This window comes from Pteropus medius, unplaced genomic scaffold, assembly GCF_902729225.1.
Source record: "Pteropus medius unplaced genomic scaffold, Ma_sr-lr_union100, whole genome shotgun sequence".
Classification (NCBI taxonomy): domain Eukaryota; kingdom Metazoa; phylum Chordata; class Mammalia; order Chiroptera; family Pteropodidae; genus Pteropus; species Pteropus medius.
In genome coordinates this window covers 7,812,619-7,833,178 of record NW_024344240.1, presented here as the reverse complement: position 1 = coordinate 7,833,178, position 20,560 = coordinate 7,812,619, and the positions used below count along the sequence as shown (strand labels likewise).

Genomic DNA, 20,560 nt, shown 5'->3' with positions numbered 1-20,560 from the left:
TGGAATATAAACCTAAAAGCAACAAATGGACAGGACAAACAAACAGAGACTCATGGACATGGACTATATAAGCTAGTGGTTACCAGAGGACTATAGACTAGTGGTTACTAGTGGGATGAGGGAGGAGGGGGGAGGTAGGTGAGGTAAAGGGGGTCAAATATAGGGTTTAGGGGGAGGGTGAAGTGGGTAAAGGGGATCAAATATATGGTAGCTGAAGGAAACTGGACTTTGGGTGGTAAACACACAATAAAATATACAGATGTCAAATGATAATGTACACCTGAAAATTATATAATTGTAGTAACCAATGTTACCCCAATAAACTAATCAAAAATTAAAAAAAAAAAAAAGATTGTAGTGACAAAGGATATTCTATATAAACATGGATCAGCAAATGGGCCCACCGCTCTGGATATTCAGTGCCTGACCTACCCCGCCCTTCCTTCCTTGACTGGAGCCCTGCCTGTTCTTGGGCAGTGCAACCTCTTTGTCTTTGACCACAGTCTTCCCTGTGCAATAATTCACTAGGGCAGAAGTCTGGTTGTCTAGCAGAGTTAGACTCTCTGCATAGGCATGGGCTCACATACTCCTGTCTTAGTGCTCAGGACCCTGGGACCAGAATACAGACAATGCACACAATCAATGTTCCAGGAGAGTCTGTAATTTTTTAAAAATTAAATTTGTTGTGAATTAACTGGAGATTTGCCTTGTCCTCGATATTTGACCATTCTGGGCTCCAGCTGGTACTTGGAGCCCTCGTATATACTGTCAGAGGCCCTGGGTGATTTAGACTAATATGGCCATCATCTTCAGATAATCATCTCAAGTTTTTCCTTTCTTTGACTTAAATTGGCAAAAGCTGGGAAAGACAGGGAAAGGGGAGGAGAGAGAATAAACAAGTGCTTGAAACCGAGTTATCTTGGTATATCTTTAAAATTGAGTTGAATACTAACATTAACTTCTGACATGGAAGCATTTATATTAACTTAGGATATTAAATTAATGGCTAATAATAACTTTGTTGTTTGTTTCTGAAAGCTAGAGACAAGCCAACAAGAGTGTTTGGGCATGTTTGTATTATAAATCTCTTTTGGGCAGTTAGTGTTACAGAATAGTGAGATAAACCAACTAGGTCAGCTGATTCCTTTTTTATTTTTTTCTTTTCTAAAAAGTAAAAGCTGGAGAAAGGAGCTGGCTAGCTCTCAGGCTGTTTAAATTGTGTATAGTTTTCTGGAAAACATCTTCATTGTTCAGGGTGAGAAGTTGAAGGTTTATTTTTAAGCATCTCTGTTTTTAGCTGCACATCAACATTGCTGGCTCACGGTGGAAGCCTCTTTGTGCGAAACATCCCTTACCGCATTTGTCCCTTGAGCATAGCACATGCCAAATTATCATTCCTAATAGGCTAATTGATTTGCTGGAAAGAGGAAACATCTTGATATCTCCCTGAGATGTGTTATGTCAGAGAAAGTATGTCACGGATCCTCAACAGCTCACACAAGAGCATCATGAGGGAGCAATGCCAGGTGCCAGGCCGTCCAGCTCACCTGCTCAGGGGCTGTTGCCTAGATCATTACCCAACTGTGTACACTTGGCTGCCATTTTCTCAGATACACTTACGTAGTGGTATTTTGTAACGACGTCAATTCTTTTCCTGTCTGACCTAGAAGATTACAGTGACTCAATGCTGGCTGGTCAACCTTAAAGATTAAATCGAAGACAACGCTTAATGATTTTAACAGCTAGTGTAAAGGATTTCCCAAGTATAAGGTTCATGATATAAAATAGGATTGGGAATTTTATTCAGTCTTAAAGAGAAAGTAAGTGACAGATGAAGGCATATTTTACAATCGTATTTCTTAAAAAAATAAGTTTCGCATTTAAAAAATTTTAACAAGAATAAGGATATGAATCTAATGGAGAATCGACTTACGCTAAACTTGTAAAATGCCCTATGTGGATGAATATCTATTGCATGTTGGAAACTATGCAAGAATCACTATTATTCTATGATTATAATAATTATTTTCTTAGTTGAATTCCTTTGGGTAAAACTTGTATTTGCTTCAGTCTAGTGTTTCTCAAATGTTCGTGTGCATAAGAATGTCCTGGGGAGCTTGTTTATAATGCAGATTCCCAGGCTGTATCTGCAGACCTCAGTATGAAGTGGGCCACAGGACCATGAATTTTTTTTAACATTTAAAAAATTCATTATGGTGACATTAGTTAACGAAATCCAATAAGTTTCAAGTGTACAATTCAACAGTCAGTCATATATATTTTGCATTGTGTTTTCTCCACCCATAGTTAGATTTATTTGTCACCACATATTTGACCCCTTTTACTCCTATCTACCTTCCCCACCCCCTACTCTCTGGTAACCACTAGTTTATTGTCCATGTCCATGAGTCTCTGTTTGTTTGTCATGTTTGTTTGTTGCTCTTAGATTTATATACCACATATGAGTGGTATCATGTGGTTTTCAACTTTTTCTATCTGGCTTATTTTGCTCGATTATCTCAAAATCCATCCATGTTGCCGCAAGTGGCAGTATTTCATCTCTTCTTTTAGCTGAGCAATATTCCATTGTATATTTGCACCACATCTTCTTTATCCAATCATCTATTGTAGGACACTTCGGTTGCTTCCATGTGCTGGCCACTGTGAATAACGCTGCTATGAACATCAGTGTGCAAAGATCTTTTTGGATATGGGTTTTCAATTCTTTTGGGTAAATACCCAGTAAAGGGATTGCTGGATCATATGGTAGATCCACTCTTAATATTTTGAGGAGCTTCCATACTGTTTTCCATAGTGGCTTTACCAATTTGCAGTCCCACCAGCAGTGTATGAGGGTTCCTTTTTCTCCGCATCCTCTCCAACACTCATTACTTGTCCTGTTGATAACAGCTATTCTAACAGCTGTGAGATGGTATTTCATTGTGGTTTTAATGTCCATTTCCCTAATAGCTAATGATGTTGAACATCCTTTCATATGTTTGTTGGTCATTTGTATGTCTTCTTGGGAGAAGTGTCTGTTCAGGTCCTCTGCCCATTTTTTAATTGTTTGTTTTTTATTGTTATTGAGTTGTATGAGTTCTTTGTATATTTTGGATATTAGGCCCTTATTGGAGGTGTTGCTTGCAAATATGTTTTCCCATTCGAGTGGTCGTGTCTTTGCCTTGTTGACAGTTTCTTTTGCTGAGCAGAAGCTTTTTAGTTTGGTGTAGTTCTATTCATTTATTTTAGCTTTAACTTCCCTTGCCTTTGAGGTCAAATTCATAAAATCCTCATTAAGTTCAAGGATAGAAGAAAACATAGAAACTAAACTCAAGGACCATGAATTTAAAATAAAATAAGCACTCTTGGTAATTCTAGGGCAGGTGGTTATGGAGATAGAGATCCCTTAGCGAACACTTAATCTTCCTCTGAATGCTGACAGAAAATGGACTAAATACAAGAATGCTGATGGCAATTAAGCTTTATGAACATACCTACTCAGAACAAGAACCTCCTGAACAATTTTCACTTCAACTTTTAACACATTAGAGAGGCATACAGTTTCCAAAGAAAGGAAATAAAGCCCTGGCACATGACTTTTTATAGTGCTTGGTATACTATGCAGAACTATTTGGAAATACATCCAATAGAAAAAACATCCTGCCTGGAATTTGCTGCAAACGTCTGTGATGTGTACCCTGGGATTCTGCATCCCAGCTGAAGGTATCTGGTCTAAAGTGCCCCACTGGTTAGCTCTGTATCTTTGTTGTCCTATCTGAAAATGGCATGGCAGGAGCATGTGGTGGCCGGGACTAGAGAAATGCCTTGGCAAGCTAGCTACCTTTCCAAACTAAACGTGGATCCTGGGCTGCTGCACCCAGGTCAGAAGAAAAGAATGGGGGAACATCAGCCTTCTCTTTATCTGATAGAGTATGATTTCCCCAAATTTAGGAAAGTCTTATCTTTTCTCTTTGAAGAGAATCAAACCAATTGATCTTCTTTTTAAAATACTGGGTGTAGACTCTATGGATGAGAAGCAAAAAAAAAAAATATGTAAACAGTACAGAAGCTTCTTTTACTTTAGGTTTTATTTCTCCCATTGATACTTTGGAAAGCAACAATTATTGGAAGCTTCTTGGGAAGACAGGAATGCTATGTAAGATGACAGGTTCTATCCTCAGTGCCTTCTGAGTCATAAGCTAAACTCAGATATCTCACAGGAACCATATATGCTACATGTGCAAAAGTAGGGGTACTTATCAAAATCCTGGTAGCATTTTTTGCAGAAATAGGAAAAAATCCTCAGATTCATATGGAATTTAAGGGGACCCTGAATATCCAAAAAATTTTTGAAAATGAACAAAGTTAGAGGACTCATACTTTTTGATTTCAAAACTTATTACAAAGCCAGAGTAATAAAAATAGTGTGGCACTGGCATAAAGATAGAAAATGACCTAATGGAATAGACTAGAGAGCCCAGAAATAAAAAAAATATTATCTCTGGCAGCAGAGATAATAAAGAGCAGGTGCATGCAGGTGTCCTTACAAAGGTGAAATCTATAAGATTTGGTGACTATAATGGCTGTGCAGATTTTTGCAAAGGGAAGACGCTGGCTTGGGTATCACATTTCAACAAGCCTGAGATGCAATAGATTGCAGGGTGTGCCATGATTTTATATGCCACTGGCAAAGAAAAAAGTTCCCAAACTATGACCTGCCCTGGATTGTGAGATACATTCCAATCTGAGATATGTCAAAAAGTGAAAATATATGCATATTAGAATTGATAAACTGCAGTATTTGTCCTTTCAAGTGAGTTTAAGCTGCCTACTCTGGGAAGTTTTCTTGCATCCCTAAGATTGAATGAAATGCCCTTCTGAGTGCTTTTCTAGCAGGCAGTATGCTTAGTCTTGCTATGTTAGTCCTGTTATCCTGTCCATGTTATTTCAAACTTTATGAACAAACGTCCACAGAAGCCTAACATGTGTTGGCTCTCTTCTAAGGTCAGAGATTCAGTAAATGAACTCAATCAGAAGAAATCTACCCAGATCTCCCATGGTTGTTTTGTTGTCTTTTGCGCAGTCAACTGTGGGTTCCTTGGCTGAGGATTATTGCTTCCCCAACAGCTGGTGCAGTGCCTGACACATGCGGAGCTCAATGAATGAATTGTTGTAAGAATAAATACATGAAAGGGCTTTTCTCTCGTGGTAACTGGTCCAGACTCTTAGAACTTTATGCTTCAGTGATTTCAAAGAGTGTGCCTCAAGTTTCTCTGCTTACTCTCACCAGTTTGAGCTTTGCTGACTTAAACACTGCTGTTATTTCACTAGGATCAACATCCTTTAGAGTCTCCTTGTCACCCACTGAGAAAAGTCTGGTGTTCATTGACCCTTCTCAGTCTAGTTCCAGTTCATCTTTCTAAACTCACTTCTTGCTATTCCCCTCGAGGAATCAGAATCTGCTCACAATTCTTTAAGTCATTCCTGATTTTGTTTTTCCTTAGCTATCATCCTAGCCTTGAATACTCACTTCTTTTCTCCCCACAAATCTAACCATACACTAATACTCACTGCGGATCCCAGTTTATCCTGAAGCTTTTCTTAATTGCAATGGCTTACAAATTTCTTTCATTTCTTATCTCTTGCAACAATTATAATTTGTACCATCTAACATCTCTGCCTCTTTTATCATAATTTAATCATTTATTTCTCACTTCCTTAATAATCTGAGAAATTTTTCATGGGTGGGAATTTTCTAACATATATTTGTGTGTGTGTGTGTGTGTGTGTGTGTGTGTGTATTGCAGCATATGGCATATAGAAAATATTTAGGAATAGTTTAATGAACCAATAAATGGATATTAACCAACTGAAAGGGATGAGAAAGATTCTTGAGGCTTTTTGAGTGGGGTAATGAAGAAGAAATGAGGCAAGGTGATAAACAAAAAGTCAGTTATTGATTTTAATTATTATGGAAGTAAAGTTCTACATAGTTTTAAAATGGGTATATAGCTCACAAGTTTATATTGAAAGATAGTGGTCCTCTACCTTTTACCACATCCAGTTCCACACCAGAGGGAAAATCTCTCTCAACACTTCTATTTCCCCCGTGAGAAACCTCTAAATTTCTAAATAACATGCTTTTATGTTGTTATTTCTTGATGGGTCCATTTTGTACCTATGTTTCTGTTACAGTAGGATCCCATGTTTCTTTTTCTTGGTTCATTCCCTTGTTTTACTCAAGCACACCCTCTAGTAGCACCCTAAGAAGAAGTAGATGGAGAATGGTTTTTTTTCACAGAAAAGTTCTTAGTTTATTAATCCTTCCATAAAAAATCTGCACAATCACCACAGACGAAGCCACTGAACAATTTACTCCTTTTTGCCAGCACCAGCACCAGCATTGGTCTTTGCAGGCCTCCTGACTTTCTTCGTCTGCTCTTGCATTCCTTTCACTGTTTTCTCAAGGTCTTTTTCTTAGCATACAGGCCATGCCTCGCAAGTCTATGTTTGGGTTCATTTTCGTGTGTGTGTAATCCAAGGAATCATAAGTCAAACCAAAGCCAGTTGTCTTGCCACCACCAAAATGGGTTCTAAATCCAAATACAAAGATGATTTTTGTGTGGTTGTGTACATTTTGGCTACCTTTCCTTGAATTTCTGTCCTAGGTACTGCTGCCTTCTTAGGGTGAAGGATGTTGATGACCACTTCTTTCCGCCGAAGTACTCTGTTGGTCATGAACTTCCTGGTTTTGGTAGTTACCATGTCGCTCATGATGGTGGCTGATCCACAAATGGCCAGTGAGAAAAAGAGCTGAGAACTTTTTTTTAAAAAAAATGATTTTTAGAGCAGTTTCAGGTTAACAGCAAAATTGAAAGGAAAATATTGAGATTTCCTGTATACCCTGTCCCCACATGTCCACTGCTTCCCTCATTATGCATATCTCCTATTAGATGGTACATTTATTAGATGATGAACCTACATTGACACATCATAATCTTCCAAAGCCCATAGTTTACATTAGGGTTCATTCTTGGTGTACAGTCTATGGGTTTGGACAAATGCATAATGACATGTATCCATTGCCAAGACATGCAGAGCATTTCACTGTCCTAAAAGTCCTCTGTGTTCCACCTGTTCATCCTTCCTCACTCGCCCACAAGCCTCTGGAAACCAGTGATCTCTTTACTGTCTCCACAGTTTTGTCTTTTCCAAAATGTTATGTAGATGGAATCATATAGTATGTAGCCTTTTCAAATTGGCTTCTTTCACTTAGTAGTTTACATTTAAGTTTCCTCCACATCTTTTCATGGCTTGATAGCTCATTTCTTTTTTAGAGCTGAATAATATTTCATTTTCTGGATGTACCATTGTTTATTTATTCACTCACCTACTGAAGGACATCTAGTTGCTTCCAAGGTTTGGTAACTATTAGTAAAGGTGCTATAAACATTCATGTGCAGATTCTTGTGTAAACATAAAGTGAAACTCATTTAGGTAAATACCAAGAAGTGCGATTGCTAGAATGTATGGTAAAAGTATATTTAGTTTTGTAAGAAATCACCAAACTGTCTTACAAAGTGGCTGCACCATTTTGCATTTCCACCAGCAAGGAATGAGAGTTCCTGGTACCCCACCTTCTTGCCAGCATCTGGTATTGTCAGTATTCTGGTTTTAGTGATTCTAATAGATGTGTCATGTATCTCACTATTGTTTTAATTTGCATTTCTCTGATGGCATACGATGTGGAGCATCTTTTCATATGCTTATCTGCCATCTTCTTTGTTGAGGTGTCTGTTAAGATCTTTGACCTATTTTTTAATTTAGTTGTTATCTTATTGTTGAGTTTTAAGAGTTCCTTGTATATTTTGGATAATAGTCCTCTATCAAATGTGTCTTTTGCAAATATTTTCTCCCTGTCTGAGTTGTCTCTTTATTCTCTTGGCTTTATCTTTCACGTAGTAGAAGTTTGTCATTTTAATGAAGTCCAGCTCATCCATTATTTCTTTCATGGGCAGTGCCTTTGGTGTTGTTTCTAAAAAGTCATCACCGTATCCAAGGCCATCTAGGTTTTCTAGGAGCCCTTTTTTGGGGTTCTTTGCATGCTTGAAAATGTTTTTATTCTATCCTTACACTTGATTAATAATGTAACTAGACATAGAATTCTGTTGGAATTTTGAAGTCCCATAACGTCCAGCTTGGTTGTTAAGAAATCTGATGACATTTGGATTCCTTTTTTTTTTTTTTTTTGGTTTGTCACTTGTTTTACGACTCTATTTTCCCTTTACAAATAGAAAGCAAAACTTTCAATGATATGCCTTTGCATAAATTAAAAAAAAATTGTGGCCAGGCTTTTCAAGCTACTAATTTTTTAAAGAAATTATTCCGGGATTATTTTTTATGATTATTCTCTTCATTCTCTGTGTATTTTTTTTTTTTAAATTCTGGAATGTTACTTTTCAGGTGTTATACTTTCTGTATTGATTCAATGATAATCTTATTTATTTTCTATTTTCTATCTGTTTACATTCTTATTCTACTTTCTGGATATCTATTTAATTTTAACTTCTGACATTTCATTGACCTTTTATAGTTTTAACTCTGATATTCATGCTATTTATGGTCTCTTTCTTCTTTAATCCTTTTCATATCACCCATACATATAAATAATCTTTCTTTGAAAATATTAATTATAGTTTCTTCTATTCTCTGTGCTATCTTTGCTTCTTCTTGTTCTCTTCTCACTTTTCTGTTTGTTTTGGTCTTGGCGATGAATACCTTCCATTGGCCTATCAATCGACACTCAAGGTCATACAGCCTCATCCGTCTGCTTTTTTTTCCCCCCACAACAAACACCTTTATTACAGGAGCTAAGACAGGAGGAAGAGGATTTATTTGCCTTTCCAGGCCTTGATTTTCCTCAGATAGAACTCTAGCTCCTTGCCCTCTAGCACATAGCTATTTACTCTGCCTCATTGGCCTGGTCTTGAAGCGATGCATGCAAGAATCTTGCTCTGCTGTAACTGCTCCTCTAGAAAACTGCTGATTCTTTTTCCTTTCATCATATTTCTTCTGAATTTTCTGATTGTTTTTTGTTTAAAATCTCTTCCTCCTCAGGAGTTAGCTTGGCCCCCTTCTTGTGGCCCAGGGATTTGTACCACTGTGGGTGCAGTGTGCTCTCAATGAGCAGGATGCAGTTCTTTACTGGGGTCTTAGTGCAGACCAGTTCATTGATAGATGCATTGTAGACAACATCAATGATCCTTGTTTTATGCATACAGCTCTCGGAGCCCCAGGAGAAGTTCCCCACGTCCAGCCTCAAGTCGAGGTACTTCTTGTTGCCTCCCAGACTCGGACTGTGTGTATGTGGTGGGGACCAATCTTAGTGTGGCAGCGGGGCATCCCAGCTCATATTTTTGCTTCTTGTGGTAGGGCTTTCTCTTGCCCTCAGTTTTGTGGCACTTGTGCCCGTTGTCCCGAGAAATGCCCATGGCTTGGCACGGGCCGGAAAGAGCCATCCCTCTGCTTTTTGCCATGGAGACAGGTTCCTTTGCCCACTAGCTTCTGTTTGGTCTTGGCTGATGGGGAGTAGGACAGAGGAGAGTCAGTTTGGGGCACTGGTTCTTTCAGGCTCCTCCTGCCAGCTAGGTAAGGTTAGATTCTTCTTCCAATGTCCACATTTCTAGGTGAATGGGCTCTCCATATAGCTGCATTGTCAGATTTTGGCAACCTCTCTTTCCTACTGACTCACCCTGGGCACTGCTTATTGTTGTCAACTCTCCCTCCATTTAATTATCTTCACATTTCCAAATTTTAGTGTGCCATCTCTTTCCTTTCAGAAAGCTAACTGATAGTCTTTTTCACGTAAGAAAATTTCTTCAAATGTATAGTGATCATCAGCTGCCCCTTCATTTCTAAGAGTGAGACAGTAAAAACCAGATGGGAAACCCTGCTGTATTGTAGGGGCTTGCAACCTAATGAGCTTCACTGTAAAAAAATAGGGGACAAGCATTTAATTTCATTTGTTTTGAGTACTCCCAAATGTCACTATCTGGATAGGTTTTCTCTGAGACTTTCTTTGAGGAGGATAATTCCCTAATCTCCATGGGGGGTGGAGGGAAATGTCATAAGCATGGCTCCTGGTATCTGTGAGTAGGGTAGAGGGCTAGACCCCAAAGGCCTACATGTGGACCTCCACTAAGCACTGCATGTGGGCCCTCACTTCTGCTCTCTCCCAGCCCTGGTCTTAGAGGGGAGGATGGGAAGGAGCTACCTGCTATGGGAAGACCCTACCTGCTAGTGTCTAGGTCTTCTGTGTCCAGAGCTTCATACAGTTTCGTTTTGAATAGCATCTCCTTTTTTCTTCCATGAGAAGTTCCCCAGATGATCTGACCTGCTTCTCAGCGAAGTCGGTCACCACACCTCTTTCTACTTCCTGTCTTCATGATTTGCTGAGATTTCTTGACTGCTGTTGTCTCTTCTTATTTTTATAATTCTGGGTAAATACCTTTTTTATTCCTTTACTGTCATTTTGGTAGGGTTTTAGAAAAGAGAAGAGATGAATGTGTATAAATGCTATTTTTAGGAATATGAAAAAAAGGAGTTTTTATCTTTGTAGGCAAAAGGGAGTACGGCCTGATGTTTCAGAGTTTAGATCCAGCTCTATGACTTTATTTCCTTCCCTGTGAAAAGGAGAAGAGTATAAGAATAGCATCTTCTTTAGAGAATTTCCAGAAAGATTAAATCAGCTACTACTACAAAGTGCTTAAAACAGCATGTAGTACATAGTTAGCACTGTGTATAAAGGACAATGCAACATATTTGATTTCAAGATATTTGTTAATAAAACAAATGTGAGTAATAAGACCCTGGTATGGGATTCTGAGACTCCTTTACACAGTTTCACTGGAAGCTGGTTCTATCAGGAGCTGGGGCTTAGCTGACCTAGGGACAGAGATCATCTGGGGTCACAGTGGGGAGCTTTCGAAGGTTGTGGGGAACAGGAAGAGGAAGGTAGGTGGAAAAATTCTGCTGCCTTTCACGAAGCAGGCATGGAGGAGAGGGAAGAGGGAGCATTGGGAGAATGTAGCCTTCTCTGGTCCCCCCCAAGTGTTCTCATCCTTCTGGGCTAGGCAAGGGCTGGAATATTCAATTTAGGTAGCATTGTAAACTGGAAAAGTAGAAATCTGCCTAGATGCTCTGGAAGAAATCCTCAAGAAATCAACTGTAGGGTTAGGAAGTAACCATGCACTTAAAATATCTGCTTAAATCAATACTGTTAAAAACACAGAAAAAGGATTTAGAGAAAATCAATCAATGTATATTTAGGTTGTGCTGAGCATTTGAAAGAAGTCAGGGATATTTTAAAGAACAGAAGACAAAATCAGCTTAGCCTGACTTAGAATCCTCAGAGCTGCAGATCAATATTGTAAACATGGCCTGGCTTAATTTTAAAAAATTCTGCACTCTGTAATTGTCTTGCTTATTCATCCAAGTAATATTTACTAAGCACCAAATATATAACAGACTGTATGACAATGTTACAAAGAAAAATCAAGGAATATCTTTTTCCCCTAGAGACTTTCCATCTAAACGAGACATTTGTAATAATTACTAAATCAAAGTAACATGTGATGAGCAGTAAAGTTAATTTGTTATAGCATTTAGTGGAAGAAGAAATAATTGTTAATTGAGTTGATCAGTAAAACTGTGAGAGAGAGGGAACATGACCTGGGATTTTGTCCTTTCTATTCTGTGGGCTGGTCACTGGCTCATCCTTCCTTCAGACTACATGTCCAGCAGTGCTGAAATCCACTTGTTCTTTGCTCAGGCCAGCCCAGCTCTCACTCCGGGCTTTATAGCAGCTAATCTTTACCTTGGAATGCTCTTCCTCCAGCCTTTTTCTTCAATGACTAATGGCTGGGTGCTACCTACCTAACCTTTTTTTCTGAACTTAACATACCATTTTCTCTGGGGCCCTCTATGACCACCTGCAACCTGAGAAGGGACATTTTCCCCCTTCAGATAATAATTTAATATATGCCAGCCAAAGTATTTGCATCTTTATTAAATTCAATTAAAACATACCTGCATGGTATATTATATAACATTCATTATGTACACATGACTTAAGCAATGCAAAAGTAATTCTAGGTATGCTGATTACTAAACTGTTAGCACACCATAAGTGGGGCCAGTGATGCCCAGCACAGATTAATTGTCTCCTAAATGTAAGAACTTTTTTTTTTTTTTACATATTCTTCCAGCACCCCTGTTTATCTCATTGCATTACTTAGCATGCTGCATTACAACCAGCCCTTTAAACCATGGACCTCTGGATAGACTGTGGGCTCCTTGTGGCAGGTCTTATGGAGAGTTGTGCTCCCAGCAACTGGTAATACCAACGCATATTGAGTTCACATTAGGGAAGGAGAATGGCAACAGGAAAATGTGTGTACTTCCATATCTTGGCTATTACTAGCAATGCTGCCGTGGACATACAGTGCATGTATCTTTTTCAAACTAGAGTTTTTGTTTTCTTTGGATAAATACCCAGAAATAGAATTGCTGGGTCGTAAGGTAGTTCTATTTTTAAGTTTTTGAAGACTCTCCATACTGTTTTCCATAGTGGTTGCACTAATTTACAATCCCACCAATAAAGTACAAGGGTTCCCTTTTCTTTACATACTTGCCAGCACTTGTTATTTGTTAGTTTTTTGTTAATAGCCATTCTCACAAGTGTGAGGTGATGCCACATTGTGGTTTTCACTTGCATTTTCTTGATGATTAGTGATGTTGAGCATCTTTTCACATGTTTATTGGCCATCTGTATGTCCTCTTTGAGAAATGTCTATTCAGGTCCTCTGCCCATTTTTCAATTGGATTGTTTGGTTTTTTTTGGTGTTAAATTATGTGAGTTCCTTATATATTTTGGATATTAACTCCTTATTGGATGTATCATTGGCAATTATCTTCCTCATTCAGTAGGTTGTCTTTTTGTTTTGTTAATGTTTTTCCTTTGCTGTACAAAACCTTTTTAGTTTGATGTAGTCCTATTTGGTTATTTTTTCTTTTGTTTCCCTTGCCCCAGGATACATATCCAAAAAGATATTGTTGAGAGTGGTCTCAAAGAGTTTACTGCCTGTGTTTCTTTCTAGCAGTTTTATGATTTCAGGTCTTACATTTTTTAAAGTTAATTTCGAGTTCATTTTTGTATATGGTGTAAGTAGGTGGCCCAATTTTATTTTTTGCATTTATCTATTCAGTTTTCCCAACATCAACTATTGAAGAGACCGGCTTTACCTCATCGTGTGTCCTTGCCTCCTTTGTCGTAGATTAACTGGCTATATAAGCAAAGATTTATTTCTGGGATCTCTGTTCTATTCCATTGATCTATATCTGTTTTCACTCCAGAACCATACCGCTTTGATGATTGTAGCTTTACATTATAGTTTGATATGATGGAGTGTGATACCTCCCACTTTGTTCTTTCTCAAAATTTCTTTGGCTATTTGAGGTCTCTTATGCTTCCACATAAATTTTAGGATTAGTTGTTCTAATTCTGACAGAACACCTTTTGTATTTGCATTGAATATGTATCTCAAATAATGTAGCATACACACATGATAAGTATCTTCTAATCAGAACAGTTCTCTCTACCTTGGTTTTTCATTGCATTGAATTTCTAGAAGAGTTTAGACCAGTCGTCTGCTAGAATATCCCATATTCTGGATTTTTGATTTGTTTTGATTTGCTCTCTCATGTTTAAATTCATCTTTAAACACGTCTGGCAAGAATTCTTCATAATTGCATCATAGCAACAGGCATATAATGTTGAGCTCTCTTACTAAGGCTAGGTTTTCCCCCCTTAAAGTTGTCACTGACAACTCCCTTATCATAATCTGTAAGGTGCCAATTTTAGACCTTATAAAGAACATATCTCTACGACATTTTACTCAGTGGTTTTTGTGTCCATTAATAATTCTTGCCTGAATCAATGATTACAATGGGAGGTGAAAATGGTGATTTACTAATTCTATTATTCCTTCTACATTGATTAAATGGAATTCTACTGTAAAAGAGAGCTTTCCTCCCCTATTCCTTTCCTTTGGAGTAGCACTATGATCCATTAATTTTTTCCCTGAAATTCAATGTATCATAACTCATCATGATCACTCTTCTTTGATGCTCAAATAGTCCCCAGTTTGTGCAGTGAGAGCCCCTTTAACTTAGATCTTCTGTCTGTTGAAATAACCTTTTCATCTTTGAGCACTTTTTTTTTTTTTTTTGCTTTCTGACAGAGCCCAATGCTCTGGGCTCACATTTTCCTTCCTCCATCAGAATTACAATACTTATTCCACTACCAATAACAAATGTACTAGGTTAAGATGAATGCTTTTTGCAAATTTTTTGTCCTGCAAAATTACATATATCATTAAGAGCACATAATCAGAGTACTGTAATTCAAAAGTTATTTTGAATAACTCTTTTATCTGTGCAGTTATATGATCAATTTGATATAAAGTTAGGGCCATGTGTTTCTATTTTTATTCAGTTTTAAGGTATCATTTTACTCCTTTTTTGTAATTTAAATTTTGTTTAAATATATAAATATATATTCAGAATAGTCTCACTTCTATCCCTGTCACCTTCGTCTTTCTCTTATCTACTTCCTACAGAAAATTATTTTTATTTCTGCTTTATCTTTCTTGTATTTCTTTAAAAATTAAACATATACTTATATGTAGTTTTATTTCCCTTTTTGTCTTCAAAACATGTATTCTATTATATGCAGTCTTTCATACTTTGCCCTTTTCATTTAAAATTGTGTCCTGAAATTGCTCCATATTTGTTCATAGAAAATTTTCACATTTCTTTTTAATGCTGCATAGTATTTCATTATGTGACTGCACTATAATTTGTTCAGCCAGTCTCCTAAAGATGGTCATTTAGTTTTTTTCTAATATTGTACATTAAAAATAATAAAACAATGGGTAATCTTGGGCATTTGTTGTTTTATATTTAGGATATAATTTATCAGGGTGAATTTATAGAAGTGGAATTGCTGGTCAAAGTGTATATAGATATTGCAAAATTCTCCTTCATACAGTTTGTACCATTTTGTATGCCTACCCTCAGTTTAACAACATCCCTGTTTTCCAACGGGCTCACCAAGAGAGTATGTTGTCAAGCTTTTGAATTTTTAGCCATCCGATAGTTTAGACGTGGAATGTCAGGGTGCTTTTTACTTATGAGTTAAGTTCTCCCCTCATTATTTACGGTGCTTTGTAAATCAAAGACCTGTGTCCTTTATCTGTGATATAAGATGTAAACATGCTCTCTCAGGTTGCCATTTGTCTTTTGATTTTTCTTATGGAGCTTTGTTATTGTCATTGTTATTACAGAAATGTTTAAAAAGTTTTGTGAAATCAAATTTGTAAATCCTTATTGTTTTGGCTTTTGGCTTTTGGGACAACCTAGTATAAAAATGGGCAAAAGGAGTTGAAAACACATTTCACAAAAGAGGGTATCCACGTTTTGGTGAGGAGAATGAACATAGCCTGAGAATGTGCCCTGGTGAGAACCATGGTGGCCGACTCTTTGATAGGAATGGTTATGCTTAAGGATGCACCTTCCTCATGACCCAGAAATTCTACTGTTAGGCATGTAATCAAAAGAACTGAGTGCTTACTTCCCCAGTTGATGTGTCTGATTTATAATAGCCCTAAGCGGGAAGCAACTCAGACATCTTTCAACAGCAGAATAGATACATTGTGGTATATTCATAAAAAGAGAATACACTATAACAGAGAAAATGAATAGGGCTACGTGCAACAATGTGACTGAGTCCCACAAATATAATATTGAGTGAAAGAAATCAGATAGGAAAGAATATGTATTACAAGATTTAATTTATATAAAGTGTCAAAATAATCAGAACTACACTATAATGTTTAGGCTGAATTTTTGCTGTTAAACCTATAAAGACAAGTTGGGAAGTAATTACCATTAAAGTAAAAATATTGGTTATTTTGTGGGGGAAGGAGGAGCTTGTGACTAGGAAGAGGAAGACAGACAAAGAGCTTCTGGGGCGGGGTACAATGTGCTGTTTCCTGACCTGGATGGCTGTTATGGTTGTTACAGGGCTTTTGTTTTATGAAATGGTTAAGTTGTACATTTATATTTTAGATACTTGTGTTACAATTTACATGAAAAGAGATTTAAAAAAATTTAAAAACCCCAACAATCACCTAAAGGAAAAATGAGCAAAGGATATAAATTGACAATTCATAGAAAAGCAAATCCACGTGGCCAAAAACATGAACGCAAGCTCAAATTCATGAGTAACCAGGAAAGAGATGTTAAAATATTAGTGAAATATGACTTTATATGAACTAAACTGACACATTCAAATGAGCAATAATACTTGTTACCGATGGCGTTTTAGGGAAAGGCTTTGTTCTAAACATAAAGAGTGTTATGACCCTTTGGGAAAACAATCTGGCAATTCCCATTAAGATAAAAAATGCATGATTTATTCAATCCAGAAAACTCACTAGTATACAAGAAACATGTATAAAGAACTGTTGTCATAATACTGTAGTGGTTAAAAAAATGAATAGGATAATAGTTGAATAACTTAACAGTATGCTATAGAAGAGAAAATTATGCAGTACTAATAAAAAATGAATGAGAAACATACTCATTGACTAGAAGGGATTTATTTCCATGAAGTATTGTTGAAAGAAAAAAATAGAGATAAGTTCATGCAGTGTGTGCCCATTTGTGTAAAACAGTAACAACTGTGTGTGTTCATATGTAGGTTTGCCCCTGTGATTATATAAGCGAGGAGAGAAATACAGAAGAATAAGTACTAGATTGTTAATACAGGTTCTCAGGTGGGCCATATAGGCTGATGTAATTTTAAAAATTTGAACAGAATTTACTTACAAATTAAGAGAAAAGATACCAGAAGAGATTATTTTCGAAAATGAAATCCAGGACGTTTGATTGTAAATTCAAAGAGGAAAACCATTCCCATTCAAAAATTCTGAGTTTGTCCAGATAAGAAAGATGAATTTTAAAGTTTTGTTTGTTTTCCAAGTTTCTAAGATTCAGGCCAATTATTACTGTCAGGTCTATCTCTATAGGGCAACCCTTTCATTTCCTTACTTCTCTTGGGTGAAGGTTCCAGTGGCTTTGCCATTGCCCAGCACAAGAAATAGAGTCTGGCTGACTTTAAAGACTCTCTATGTTTTGGCCCCATCCTGCCTAGGAGTTTTCCTAACTCCTCCCCACCAGTCTCTGCGCTTTATAGTTAGTACATTTGCCGCAGTCCAAGTCTCCCCAGTATAAACGATCGCAGTCCTAACGGGAACATTTGCGTGTCTCCAACCAGCTCAAGAGCGCTTTCTTTCAAAGAGCTTTATTTCACCGCAACACCTCACATTCATTCCTGGTCGTCATAACTCCTATAATACATACTATCTGGCCAACAGTTTAACTTTTGATTATATGCTGTCAGAGAATATTTTTGTATTGTCTGTGGTATTTTCTGCTTTTCCCGTCTAAGTAGACTGAATTCTCTTTAAGGGCAGACATAATGGTTAAATTATGACAGTATTCCTCTTACTTACTTCTTGAATATATTGGTTACTTTGTAGAACTCAGTGAATTTATTTTTTGGTATATATTTTTTCTTACTTTAAAAGTAATAAATAGAACACCCTTATAAGAAATTCCTTAGCATGAATTTACTAGATTCAACTATATAAACATATTCAGCTCCAAAAAAGCACAATTAAGAAAGGGCGTGAATAGATGACACACACACACACACATACACACACACAGATAAAATTCACAAAGAAGCGTATTATACAGGTGTCTACTTACTAGTAATCAAAGAAATACAAATAAAATCTAATACTATATATATAATGTATATAAATTATGTATATAGACACAAATATATACACACACATATCTGGCATAAATTTTAAAAATTAAAATAAATTTACATGAAACACGTTGTTGAGAGCACTTTGCTAATATGAATCAAGAGCTTTAACATTATTTTTTTCATTTGGTTCTGTAATCTTTATTAATAGCTTTAATAAAGATTTACCTTTAATAAAGGTATTACCTTTTTTCATAAATTTTTTGTTGTGTCTGGGAAAGAAAAGATAAAAGTGTATGCTTCCTACCCATCCCTCTGCCAAAAGATAATAGCACATTATAAATATAAATAGCACATTATGAGAAAAGAAAGCTAACACTCAGATATCTATAATCCTGTTATTTTGTTTGGCTTCCTTACAGTTTTTTTCAAAAGCACATTTTGCTATTCTTGTAATCAAATATACATATAACATTTTGTCTTGCTTTTTTCATATATTATTTAACTGAAGGAGTACTTTTGGATTAAGAAAAATACATTTTCTTAATCCAAATTATAAAAAATACATTTGCTGAGCACCTTACTCTGCATGGGGCATAAGATGAGGATGATTTTATATATTATACAACAATACATAAATTTGATTATGTATGAACAAAAAAGACCTTTCACAGTGACTAGGGCTGTTAAATCGATGAAGTTAATCAACGCTCATTTATTGAGTAGCTGCTAAGTGCTAGGCCCTTTTGTAGGTGGTGGGGGTCTAGCAATGAACAAATCAAAGGTGTGATTGCATTCCAAAGAGGAAAACAGACAGGAAACAGATAGATGGGCAGTGACGACTGCTATAAAAACAAAAGCATAGTGAAGAGTTAGAGACGGATAGGGTTGCTATTTGAGCAGACATTAAAATGAAATGAGAGGTGGAGGCTTATGAATAGAGGGGTGAACAGATTTCTTCAGGCAGTGAGAACAGCAGGTTCGAAGGCCAGGAGCATGTGAAAAATAGCTCAGAGGCTGGTGAGGCCGGAGCAGTCTTTGGCCCTCATTCTGTTGAAATAAGCATTTTAATTTTATTTAGTTTCAAGTGCATGTTTTGCAGACAATAATATTTATTATAATATATGGAATGTTTATTGTACAAGGTGCTTTACCTATATTTTCTCTAATCATTAAAACAATAATGAAGGGCAGATTTCATTTGGTATTTATAGTATAATACATGTAAATTTAAAAAATTCACCAAATAATACTTCATATTATTTATGGATAGAAACAAAAGTTAAATTATAAAAACATGATGAGGAAGTTGCACAGTTGCCAGATTCAGGTTAGTAATCACCTCTGGGGAAGGAGGGAAGGGAGTGGAATGAAGGCGGATGAATGGGGATCTGTAATGCTTTATTTCTTTTTTAAAAATTTATGTTGTATAAATTTATAGAATGCTTGACTTCTGCTTTTACTTTCGTATGTGTGTATGTGTGTGTCACAAGTTTAGACTAAAATATAATTCAGTCTAACTTCAAACCAGTGCTCATTTTATGTTGTTTTCCTCAAAATGAATAGTCCCCACCAAAGAAAAAAAGCTCACAATAAAAATTACCTCTCAACCAACCCTCCCAGCACTCAGCAAAGTGTACAGTGGAAATGACTTCCCAGATCCCATTTACAGGAGAATTCTCTTCCTCTTGAACCAGTCTGACGTCCAAGAACTGAGTCTAATTCATACGTTGTGTCAGTGTCATTGCAATGAATGATGGTTTGTTGCATTGCAAGTGAGCTAATGAGCTGGGGACATTCATAGCTGTCATGTAGAGGGAGTCAGCCGATTTCCAGTAAAGGCTGGGAAGCAATCTGCAAGGAAGGGGGGGCCAAGATCTTGAGACAGCAGCGTGGCCATGACCTGCTATTGTTACTTTGGAGTGAGCATGCCAGGTGCCCCTGAGGACCATGAGGGCAGCATGGCTCACACGAAAGTTCCTATCTTTCTTTCAAGCCGCTGCCTAGAAATTATGTTAAGATAGCAATTGTGCCTCATACTCTTAGGAAAACATTTTTATTCTCCAATCATGTAAGGTTTCTGAAGAAATGTTACATGGATAATCTGATCTTTCCTTTGTTCAAGCAGGAGGACAGTAGATAGAAATGGGCTGAAATGATTATGTGATATATTGGATTTTTAATTTTATGTGCTAGGTGGTTGATTTGATATATATATTTTAAAGAGATTTCAGGGGGGCAGAATACTATTAAAAGTTATTGCTGGTGAGCATAGTCACATTTCATTTTGAAAGTTCTCTTTTGCTTGAATTTTTATAAAAACATTATTTTTCTATACAAACAGCTTTAAAAAGAATGACTGAATTTCTTTTATAAATAGAGAGTAATAACACATCTTATGGTCACTTAACGTTTTAATTTTTAATAATTTTTTAATTCTCAGAATTACTTTGCCGTATGTGTTTTATCCCCATTTGAGAGATGGAGAAATTGAAGCACAGATCAGCAGATAACTTGCCTAAGATATCAAGTTACTGATGAAGCCAGAACTAGAACTTGTCTCCTATGTTCTAGTTGAAATACATATATACATATTTTAAACTAGATTCTATTTGTCTTCGGGTAACATTAATTAAATTCTTTACCTAAAAAGAAAACACC

General features: G+C 36.7%; 1 pseudogene; it reads right to left on the bottom strand.

The window, feature by feature from the left end:
* Positions 1 to 8,891: 8,891 nt before the first annotated feature.
* On the bottom strand, positions 8,892 to 9,491 carry LOC120607420 (40S ribosomal protein S8-like; annotated as a pseudogene).
* Between the last annotated feature and the right edge of the window lie 11,069 nt (positions 9,492 to 20,560).